General features: G+C 30.1%; 1 protein-coding gene across 2 annotated transcripts in view; it reads right to left on the bottom strand.

The window, feature by feature from the left end:
- The window catches only part of LOC108546667 (regulator of G-protein signaling 7-like), a 32345-nt gene extending 27303 nt beyond the window's left edge, over positions 1-5042 (bottom strand). For both annotated transcript variants that reach the window (XM_017898876.1, XM_017898877.1), the window contains exon 1: positions 4818-5042. The gene's annotated coding sequence lies outside the window, so the exon portion shown is untranslated. The remainder of the gene's footprint in view (positions 1-4817) is intronic.
- Between the last annotated feature and the right edge of the window lie 7864 nt (positions 5043-12906).

Raw genomic sequence — 12906 nt, 5'->3', positions numbered from 1 at the left:
TTCTCAATTCTTCTCATTAACACTAATTGTCAGTTAAATCGATTAATTATTTTTGCAAACATAAAATTTGTTTTTATTTATACTATGTAATATTATTATTTATTAATTTATAATATGTAATTTAAAATATATAAATTCATTTGGTAAGTCAATTAACGAATAAAGTAGAATTTTTTGAAATCGTGACACGTGACATTTCTCCTTACGAACACAAACATATAGAAACAGAGAAGTATTAACCCTTTACACTCGAGAGGTGACTCTCACAATCAGTCGCCATTTAATCAGATTGTAAAGATCGACGTTAATTAATATATCAAATTTAAAATTACCTAACGATGCGTGGAATGTCGAAGAAAAATAATTCTATGTCTTAATTTGCATATGATTTCTCATTTACCATTTTAAAAATATCGTCGACTCTACGACAGAAAGTCTTCGAATTACTATTTTTCTGTAACGAAAAAGTCGTCGAGTGCAAAGGGTTAATACTTCTTTGGTTACTTCGAGGTTAACCCTTTGCACTCGACGATCTTTTGGCTAAAAATGTGAAGGAGTTCAAAGAAAGATTTTCTGCTATAAAGCTGGCGATATTTCTTTTAATAATAAATAAGAAATCGTATAATAATTAACACGTAGAATTATTTGATTTCGATAGCTCGCACACAGTTACATTATCTTAAATTTGATATATTAATTAATATCGATCTTCGAAATTTTATCTAATGGTAACTGACGCTAGCCTCTCGAGTGCAAAGGGTTAAAAGTATTGTTATTCTTGTGCAGCAAAAATTTAATAATCCCTATGATTAAAGTATGCGCACTATAAGCACATTAATTGAACTCTCGATCGATATAAAATCTGTTACAAAGGAGCACAAAAATGCAGATTAAGATCATATTGTAACGATATCACAATGGAGATGACCCTTCGCATACTACTAATCCAAATTGTTGCGGTAATCCACCAAATCTTTAGACAAAATGCACAGAAGAACTGAAAATAAATTGGAAATTATGAAAAAAGGATTATACCTACAGTAAAATAGCAATCAAATATAACTAAATGAGAAATTAAAGTAAACTGTTAGATCAAAATTTATCTGTACGATTAAAATTTGTCACGAGTAGAAGTCAAAATATTTATATATATATTCGATCGTGGTTTTTGATTTTGTTCGATGTGATATATATAGTGATCGTTAATGACATTATATCTCGTGTTACAGAAGAACAACAGCAGTTGTTTGAAATCGGAAATTAGACAGATAGGAATATTTCTGTATGGCATACACATTTAACCTGAGATACTATGTTTACTATAGAATTAGTTTAAAAGTATGCATACTTTAGTACTCGTGCCTTAAAAGTAAGCAGATAAATAACATGCTGTTTTCAATGTTTTTATCGTGAAGATACTCTACATTAATAAACTTGCTCGAAAATGGTATATCTGTTCTCTTAGAAATTTTATTATAATATAATTGTTATAATGGTATAATTCTGATCTGTTATAATGATATAAATGATATAATGATATGTATATAATATAATTGTAATAATGATATAATTCTGTAATTCTATAGCAATATTCCACTGTTGTTATTATATAGAAACTACTTTCTCTAACGTGAAATTCAAAATAACTTCTTGAAAATATCTGTAACGAAATATTTCGAAAAAATGTTTGAGTTCTGCAATAGGAAAAATCAAAACTAATGGAATATTTCATGAGATAGTTTTGTTTATATTACATCGTAACTATTATCAGGATAAATAGAATAATGTAATCGTTTTGTCACTTTTATATAATATTTGAAAATTATATCCTCGTAAAGATAATAATTATTTTATTATCATAACGAAACTTTAATAACGAAAAATTATATCAAAAGTCTGTATTAAAGTCCTGTGATAAATTATAATATATTACGTTATTATATATTGTCCTAATCGTTCACATAATATTATGTATTACTTTATAGAAATTCTTATCCTATTTACTCCAATTTCCCTTTTATTCTATCACGAATCACTATTTTTATAAATCATTAACTTTTCTAAGGAATTACTCAGCAATAGAATCTCAATGTATTTTGCCACGATCAATAATTTTTATGTTACTTCTGATTAAAATAGCAGTAATTTGCAGTAATATTTTTCGACACTTGTGAATCACTCAACAGCTGTGAATCATAGTGATTCATATTTTCTCAAAACATCGTAGCTAATGGTAATATGTAAAAAGCATAGAAAACTGATTCGAACATAAAATTTTTGTTTCTACACCTCATTGTAATTAAGATAAAATTAATCAAGTATTATAACATTTTTACAAATTTGATAATTATTACACTCGTGTCTACGTGTATAGTTTATTTTAGTAAATAGTTTATTTTAGATAAGCTTGTCGAAAAAATGATACATTTGTTCCGTATTTAACAGCTTTTCATCCATATCGCCATCAAAACATCAAAGAAAGTATCGTCGCGCCAACTGTCCACCGTTTTAGGTACTAAAATCATAAATAAAGCAAATCGAAGTACCGATAACAAATTACGTTTCTAATTCAATTTTTGGCAGAATTCGCGATAAGAAAACGATGGATAAATTTCAATAAGAGTGAAAGTAATCTTTCTCTTCGATTACTTTCCTACTTTGTTTCCATTTTCAAAATTGCCATTGCAAATGTATACACGATGCGTTAACAAGTGGGAACACTTTATTATCCAGGAAACAAAAATTTTGCTCAAGGAACCAGAAATATATTTAAATAATATAATGAACTAAAATTAAAAATAAAAAATCATAAATTATAGTAAAATAAAAATATATAGAACGAAATAATATCATTCTGTTATGCATATCGAGATCATTGACCGAATTAACAGTCATGGTAACCATGTGTTGACATCTTGAAGTATTTATATTTAAAGTAATTGAAACGAAATAAAAATATGACACTGTTATCAATCTCTGTTATTTATAATCATTAATCGAGTATACTCGTAGTTTGTGTACATTGAGATCATAGATGGAACATATTCTCGTTTGGCCTGAAGCTACGAGCTAGAAGCTACAAGCTACAGTCAGTCACGAAAGTCTTCGTACACCCCTAAAACGCACATTTTAGCGAAAATAAATAACAATTTCGTGCAATATTATATTCATCTATTAATATACACGATATTATTAAACTGTATAAAAATGTATCATTTTTTAAAAAATATTTTATACAACGAGGAAAATTTTTAAAAGACAATACATTTTTATATAGCGTATTTAACAATATTTTTCATATTAATAAACAAACATAAGAATTATTTATTAGTATTTTTGAACCATAATAAGTTGCTGATCATCTAAAACCTTAAAAAAATTAAAATTATATTATACGAAAGTGTTGCTTATTTTCTTCACAATAATCATTTTAGGGACTGTACAAAGACTTTTATGACTGACTGTATATACCACGAGCTTTAAAAACAACCGGAACTGAGATATTTAAATGTAATTAGTAGATGACGAAGTATACCGAGGAAATAAAATCTAACCAATCTAACCTATAAACGCAAATTTGTCGTTTTAAACAGATAGTGGTGCACTTTTCGTGGAGTGATTGTAATTTTCAATGATAATTCGATACAAGCCGATAAAATTTTGATCGCGCCAATACACGTTGTTTGCATATTACGTGTTATTTGCTAGAACTCGATAAACAATGGACAGTAGCAATGAAAAGGGTTAATCGCGAAGTACGCAGGGAGGGTGCAGCTCGATAATACGGAAGTACATTCGCATCGTTCGACTTTCGTTGAATCGTTACTATAGCAATGGCGATAGCAAATACACACGGGGCACGATAACAAACTGCTTTGAATTTTCAAATCGCACTATCAAGGAATCACGAGGATCGCTGCACCGTTTCCTCGAGGAAAAACATTTGAATTTCCGAGTAACCGCATGATGCACGCATACACGTACACATACGCGCGAAACGCGTGAGATCGATGAAAATTTCGCGTGGATTTTTCGACTCGGCAACGTCTAGCGATTAACCCTGACAAATTTTCCATCTTCCGTCTATTTTGGAAATGCGCGTCGGGAAACTGCGTCGTGACCCGGTTCACTTTCTTTAAGCTTTCGTTCATCGTCGGAATACGTGGTCGATATTTATTGCACCTTCTTCGTACGGTATTCCCCGACTCGCCTTTCATTTTTCACCTTCCTTCCCGAGAGCTTCCAGGCTAAAGGAAATCACGCGACGCATCTGCAGAATTACGACACCGTTAATCGTAACACCATCGGAATAACACTTCGATCCGTCGTTCGGCGATTTCTCGATTTAATAACGTCACTTATCGAACGACGTCGATCCGGTCGTTCGTTTAATCGCGACACGAATGACGATAAACGGGGAAACAGAAGGAAAGAGGAAGAACGCGGGGATAGGGAAAAGTATAGGGTGGAAATAAAGCTGGAAAGGTATATATCCGTGAGGCGATGTTGCAGGATAAGTACGAGGAAAATTTGTCGTGGAAGACGCGTAACGACCGCGACATCCTTGACACGGAACATATCGTACGCATGAAAATTCCAAGAATTCTCAGGGACAAGGACGAGTTAATATTGACAGCGTGCGTGCATGCGATGGTGGGTAAAAAGCCAGAGAAAGAGAGTGAGAGGGAGAGAGAGAGAGAGAGAGGAAAGACAGTAAAGGAATCGTTGTCTAGACGATCGAGTTTAGCGGAAGATCGATCGTTAAGTTGCATTACGGTGGCAGGCACGGTCACAACAACGTGATAATTACTACTCACTCGACGAGTCAGGGCAGTGTAGCTTCATATACGCGGTCTCGTAGTGTATATCAGGCCATCGGAGCACGGCCGAGCTCGCGGCCTTTCTTCCGCAGCTTCGAGTCGAAAACCACCGTCCGCACTGTATGCCGTGGAGGCAGCACCGCGCGCGCACACACCCGCGCTACACCATTCTCAACACCAGCACGAGCACCACCAGCAGCACCGACGCTAGCACCAGTACCAACCACGACGACAGCGACACCGCTAACGCTTCTATGCCAAGCATATTTTCAACGGCAACGGCAACGCCGACGGCCACTGCCGGCCAGACGAAGACGCAGATGTTAGGCTAGAAAGTGGGGGGGACAGATGCATGAGGAAAGAGGCTATAGCACGAAAGAAAGGGAGAAAAGGAAACGGCTGAGACTGGTCGGGGAACGCTTCGCCGGGTTCCACACCCCTCCGCCCTGATTCTACGTATTATATCCGTGTACCCGTGTGTGTACAAACCCGTGCTAAGCATACATACACACATGCATACATCGCACGCACGCACGCACGTTTCTGTACAGCTATATGGATTGCCCACGTTCCTCGAGATGTAACACACTGCCGCGCGCACCACACAACCGCATACTGCCAGCACACTGACTTTTCCCCTCACGATTTGTCACGTCACTTTTCACCGTGTCTCACGGTCTATCGTTGTCGGCCGCGAGAAAAAATCGCTCGTTAATCGCACTGATCTGTCAACGAAGGTGTCGTGTTTAAATTTCGATGCCAGCTTCGCGGAGGTCGAACCCCGCAGACGTGTCGTCGTCGTCGTTGTAGAACTCCGCGCAGTTCGGCTTCGGATATTCTCGTGCTCATTCGTCGAGCGTTACCGCGCACTTTCGGCCCAGGATCGGAGTTACTCGGCACCCCTTCAGAGCTTCCACAGCCTCCCCGTCTGCTCGATTCCGTCACCCTTTCAACGAGCGAGCAGACCGCGCGGCCGAGTTACTTCAAACTTTATCGATGACGAACGCGTATACCGACAATTCTAGTTTATATATATATATATATACATATATATTTTATTAGTATATCAAACGGTACAGAGAACGCCTGTGTCATGACTATCACCTGTTTCCGCCGATTTTCCCAACAAAAATGTATCCGACATTCTCGCTTCTGTCGTCCTTCCTATCAAGAGTAAATGTCGAGCGTTTTAAATCTATGGATTAAAATGTTCACTGATAAATCGTTATTAAAGTAATTCCTCGGTTTTCTCCACTATCGAAATTTGTATTCTCGATAAAATAATATTTTGTATACTAGGAACCCGACAAATTTTATTTTTGGTTATATATTTTTGAATATATTTTCTGGTAATTTTTAACTATAATATTATTTAAAATAAAATTATTTCTCATTCTTTATTACTGTGAAAGTTTATTGCTATGAAAAGTCAGATTAACGTTTTTTAACTTTACGTGAATAATCTTAAAAGTTTCTGTAAAATATATTGCATACGTTTTACATCTATCATGCATGAAATATAAACTTGTACCACTTTTTATCGATATCGGTATTTTTATGTCTCTGACAGTAATAGCGTTTTCAATATTCGGAAAGAATTGCGATTTTAATAATAGCAATAATAACGCGAATAATTTTTATGAAAATAGTTTCTTGAAAAAATTTTTAGGAGTACATTTAAGTATGAAGTTTTACGTTGTTTTACAAATTGAATATTAAGAACCTGAACAAAATGTTTGTTTCTATTTTCTTTTTAGTTACTTTATAGACAAACAGTCGATTAACTATCGTTAATTAACAATGGCTAATCGATATCCCAAGATCTATACCAGGAATTACCAAATATTATTTCATCTAGTTTACTATAAATAATTTTAATATAATGACTTTAAATAAATCCTTTTACTAATTTTTTCTTTCTTTTTTTTTAATGAACATATTAAATAATAATAATAACATTGGCATAATAATAAATATATTTTCATACTGATACACTATCTACCCAATTTATGTTAAGGATATTAAGTAATTATAAATATCTGTTATAGAGATCATTGCTCCTAACAAGGTAAGTGTTAAATAACAATATTTTATGTAATTTCTTTATCAATTTTTGCAGTAACTATTAAATGAATCATTATTCTTGTCAAAATATGTCTCTATTTCTGCTTGAATTAACTAAAATTTATTTTTCCTAGTGACTTACATATACTGTTGAAAGTGCAAATTATTTGATTTAAACACAAATTATTAATCATTTTATTACTTACCCTTTTATTCTTCCAGGAATGTGAAATCTTTAGCTTCTTCGTTCATTTTATTTTTCTTTTTCCTTCTTTATTCTATGAAATTTTATTCTTTATTATTTATCAAATTTACATGTGGTACTTAATTGAAATATAAAGAAATATCTAAGTAATAATTTTAATAATAAAAGGTGTTAGCAAACTATGGCATAAAGATGGACGATTTTAAATGACTATAAAAATAAAATAAAGTATTATAATTAAATAAAAAACGTGAAGAAAGAAGTATATAATATAGCACAGTATTAAAAATGAAACGTATGAGATTTTATAAATTCATAAATTTGATAAATTTTGTTACGTTAAATACTCATACTTGATGAAATAAAAATTTTTTTTTAATTGTTAATTTATTTGAAATAATAATCGTAATAAAATAAGTTACGTTACATTAACAACGTGAAATGATATATTATAACCTCACTTATGTTGAAAAGTAGCCATAGTAAAATTTAACAAACGCTTATTATACTAAATGATTTTTATTATAGTAAATAACATTATAGTAAATAATCGATTAACATTTACGCTACCGTTAATTTTTATTGCTACGTACCTATTACCCGGATAGAGGGTAACGTAATAAAGCGCAAGATTAATAACGATTTGCTAAATCGAATATTTTATTGATCGACAAAGGGTTGAATAATTAAAGCGATTTTATGAAATATATGAAACTGAAACGGAAAAAATCTAACTACGAAATAAAAAACTGACGACATAAGTGTAGAAACAAGCTAGATGGAACATTTCAAAACATTGCCGAGGTCAAATGTATAGCGAACATTCTAATTAAAATCTTTTCAGTGACCGTGGCGAGCGAAGTAGGCTTTTGAAGAAAAAATTTATAGCTATAGTGCGATCAACCGCGGACTAGAGAATAGTGAAGCGATAATGGTCTCGTGAAAAATAGAACATTGATATAATGGTACATTGATAACAATTGAATTTGATATTATATTTATTAGTATTACAGTAATGCGATTTTGTATCTAATCGTTTAAGATATTCAATGTATATGTTACTAGCTATAAACGTTTGTCGAAAAGGAAGATAAAGAAACGAATGATAGAAAATTTTGCAAAATAACAAAGCTAACGGTAAGGTGAACAAGGAATAATTTCTACGGGTCCTGCTTGACCTTGGCACACCAATGGCGTCACGGAGGCTAGTAAGCTATAACAAAACGTTCTGCACATGTGCGGTGTTGTCAGTGAAATATCTTGAAACAGTGACGTAGCAAATTACTTCTAATTGATGTCTATATTGATATTGGTTCTCATGTTTTAATTCTTTGTTCCTATTTCTGCGTTAAACCAAACGACGAACAAAACTTCAAATTTTTTACGCAATTCTTTTGTTATTGAAAAGTGTTTTATATGTAGTACCACTTTTCACTTCCTAATATCTATTTTCCAACATCTTTATAACGATTTTGATGATTATCTCTCATTAACTTGGTTCATTAGCTTATGGTATACGTGTTAACACCGATGTATTTAAATTTATAGCCAATAAAATATATCAATTATAATGTTCCATTAACAAAATTTGAAAATTTTGTATGGAAATTTGTATCATTAATATCATAATTGCTTTATTAAGCGATTTTTATACTCTTATATATTTACGAAAGTATTTATTTAAATATTTGTAATTGATAAGGCAATTTGACGCAATTTCAAGTTCTAATTTAAAAAATTCGTCTTTATAGTATATGAACAACATGAATAATTCGAAAGAATCAAAAATAATGATACTTTATGTTCAGTACCTTTACATTAATACGCTACTGCTCTGGGGACTTATTGATCAATGATCAGTATATATATATATGTATTGAAGTTTTGCGCACGCCATTTCAGGGAACATGCTGTCGGTTTGTGGCTCTTGACGGTCCATCTTTCGTCTTGTAAGCAGACAATTATGAAACATTTTGCGTGTAAATTAAAATTTAATTAATAATTTCTCAATAAATACTCGTTTCATGCGGTAGATTCGTCAATTTTATTAATCAATAACTAATAATCATATTAGATAAATTTAGCAATAAAAAATTTTTAAAAATGTTTAACAGTTACTTAAAAGTATTTATGGTTATTCATATTAATGCATTATTTTTACTCCTTTGCTGCAATAAATATATTTCTATTGTTTAGTTTATTGTATGTTTTTAAAAGGAACCATTATAATAATGTATTGTTTATTTAAAATATAATTTACTTATTATTCTTTATTGTTTATTATTACTATTTTGATAATACGTAACAATAATCTATAATATTGTGATTACACAGTGATAATAAATATAATCATTTTATTTGTATTGCACAGAGTATGCCACGATAAGAGAGAAGAAAAATTGGTTAATTAAATGTAAGTATTGAAAATGATGCTTAGTCAACTAACAGACACCGTAAGTGAAATAATCATAAGAGAAATTTATTTTACTTTTAGCGTAGAATCAATTAGAAAGCAAATGTAATTGTCGATATAAAATATATTTTTCTGTTCAGAAGTACATTTCAAATTGACATATGTTTAACAAAATCTTTAATAATAATGCCTATGAAACCATATATGTAATTTGTGTTATTACTTTCATCTCAAGTTTTGTATTTATAACTCGATAAGCAAATTATTTCCAGTCTGTATTTTTATGCTTATATTACAATTAATTTAATTGACAATTATTTAAATCATTGCAAAACAGAGATTCTAAAATATCTTGAAACTAGCTTTTTTTATATCTAATCACAATGAAAATTTAACAGACATTTTTCAATCATATAATTTTATTTCAAAATAGTTTACTTTATTAATAATTTATTTCCTATTTTGTATACCAAAATGCAAATGTAAAGATATATTATATTATTGAAAACAAATAAAATTAATTTTTAGTAGAAGAACTATGGCTTATCTTCCTGTATAATAAGCTATAGTATTAAATATAATGCAAAATAATTTATTCTTCACTAGTAACTTTTATAATGTTCAATACCTATTATGATATATGATAATAACACATTAATGTTTATTTATGTATTAATTTGTTATAAATTTCTAATCTTATGGTCTTACTTTTTATTTATTCATATGTTTAGATAATATGTATACGATATTCAAACATATTAATAAAGACGCCAAGTACAATTCCTTAAAAAAACATTAACATATTATGTGAATATATTTCTACAATTGAGTATATCCTTTGAGGCTGATTATAGAATTATATGGTACATAAGTATCAATGAAACCTTTGTAAAATAATTTTTAGCGAGTCTATGTGCTCCTTTCATTCCTCAGTTTTCAGGAAGCAATAGTTTTAATGCTGTAAGTTATACTCAGTGTGAATTATTATATTTTAATAAAAACAAAAACATACAAGTTAAATTATGATAAATTACACATGAATTACAATTATAGCCTCAGTTCTTTTTAAGTTACAATATTTCTTAACATTTACTCAATAATCTAACTATTGTTATACTTTTCAAAAGTATGCATTCTGCAATAATTCTTGCAATTTAAAGATTAAATAAACATTTTTTTGAAATTTAATATTTTTAGGATATGAGACAAAATAATGTACGACAGTCCATACCTTTTCTATTTTTCATGTATTTTTTTCTTTATTTATGTACTTATGAACTACATTGTTTTGTTTTATATATCTAACAAAAGTTTATTTACTTCTTGATGTCCTTAATAAATTACCATTTTATTTAAGGTACAAATAAAGTAAAGATATACCATATTTGTTGAAAGAATATAATATTAGAAATCAGATTCAATAAAGCTGCAAACTTCATGGTTGTATTTCTATACAATGTAACATAATTTGGTTTTGGCATTCATAGTATGTAAAGTTTATTAAATAAATAAGTATATAAATATTTATTAATAAACACTATATTATAAACAAAGAAATATATTTTACTAAATAAATAAATATATAATGTAATTCTTTTTAAAGAAATAAATATATCACATATAGGAGAAAGATCAACCTTTGAAGAAACATTTTTGTGAAAATGGTAAGTCGATGTCATAAGTATTTAAAAAATCATTAAAATTAAGTAATTTCCAATTCTATTATATACCATGTATTTCCAGCTACATTGTATTGCGTGCAAATATAATGATTGACATAAAATTACTTTTAATCAATTGCTATATTTTATGTAGGATTAGTACATAATAAATGTACAATAATTCATAGTAGCTGTGTAATCTTATACAATGGTTGCCCATTAGATTATAAATTTTATTACTCTGTTAATCTTTAAACACTGTTTGTTTTTTATAGAAGAAGATTTCAAAATGGAATATTTTCATGACAATTTTCAGTTGAAATAGTGTTAAATTGACATATTTAAATTATAGTCTGTTATTGTATTATACTATATTATATTGTATTTAATACATTACTAAAACTTTATTTATACATATTATACACTTGTACAAATTATTTCTTCATTTTTGAAACGAGTTGACGGTTAAAATATTTCTAAATGCAAAAATATTGTTTTAAAGGTTATATATCGACTATGTTTAAAATTTCAAAACTATCATTGATTACTTTCAAATTTGACACAATTTTATTTTTCGAAGCTGCTTATTTCTCGCGTGGATATCGTAAGTATAAAAAGCACAATGATTATAATTGCAATTCATTTGTAATTTAACACAAAATAATTCACAAAATGGACATATATGTATATATAATTTTATTAATTAAATCGTTGATATTTAAGAAAATAAATAAATAAATGGATTTACATTCGCAGAACATAACTTCAATTGGATAAAAGATGAACGATACGTTTTGGTAAAATCTATGTTGACACGAGATAGTACAATAGATGAAAAAATTGGACGAGTATTATGCGTACAATTTTATGCGCACGCACGCACTACTGGAATTGAGAATTTTGATCAGAGATGGAATTGGTATTACAAATATGTTTATGCCAGATATTACTATGATATTTATATTTATGCTATTACTTCCAAAGGAATTAAATGCAAAACTATATAACGTTTATACGAGTGTGTTCGGTGAATACAGGGTGGGACACTATATATTTCCAACCAGATTTACGTCATTATTACGCGTAGCGGAAAATGCAGTCGAATGATTTCGAGAGGGGCACATTTTGATGATAATACTTTTCTCGTAAGTGTAGGTGTAGAGGGCACATGAAGGTCATTAACGTATTTTTAGATAGAATCTATTTATGTTAAAAAATCATTAAAAACATATGATTCCATTTAAAAAGAACGCTCTTCTTATAGCATTCTTTTATCACGTAGAAAAATACATTCACGTAGACGGTTAACACTTTAAGCACTTGCTACGGAATAAGGTAAGTTGACGCCATTTCTGTATTCTTAAAATTTCAACTCATTTTTTAACTGTTGAGGTTATCTCAAGGTCACGTCATTATAGGTCATTGAACAACATCGCATTATAAAAAGTAAACGTTAATGAGTAAAAAAATGTCGATAACCTTGATAAACCGGTCAAATGATCTTGGTAAAACAATTCTTTGTTATTATGAAATGCATGCTTCGAAATTTGAACACCGCTTCGTTATTTCTTCCTTTCTTTCGTAATAACGGACGTAACTTAGATATTCAATTTAATCAAATCACTCTGAAGGGGTGTCACGGGTAAAATAAACAAGGACTACATTAGTGTCACGAGAAAGGTGGTTGAAATCAAACGACTCACGATGACAATGAAGTATCGAGTTTGAACGTTCGTCGAACTA

This window comes from Eufriesea mexicana, unplaced genomic scaffold (genome assembly GCF_001483705.2).
Source record: "Eufriesea mexicana isolate 0111107269 unplaced genomic scaffold, ASM148370v2 scaffold745, whole genome shotgun sequence".
NCBI lineage: Eukaryota > Metazoa > Arthropoda > Insecta > Hymenoptera > Apidae > Eufriesea > Eufriesea mexicana.
The sequence above is the reverse complement of the archived record's forward strand: the minus strand, read 5'-3'. Positions and strand labels throughout refer to the sequence as shown.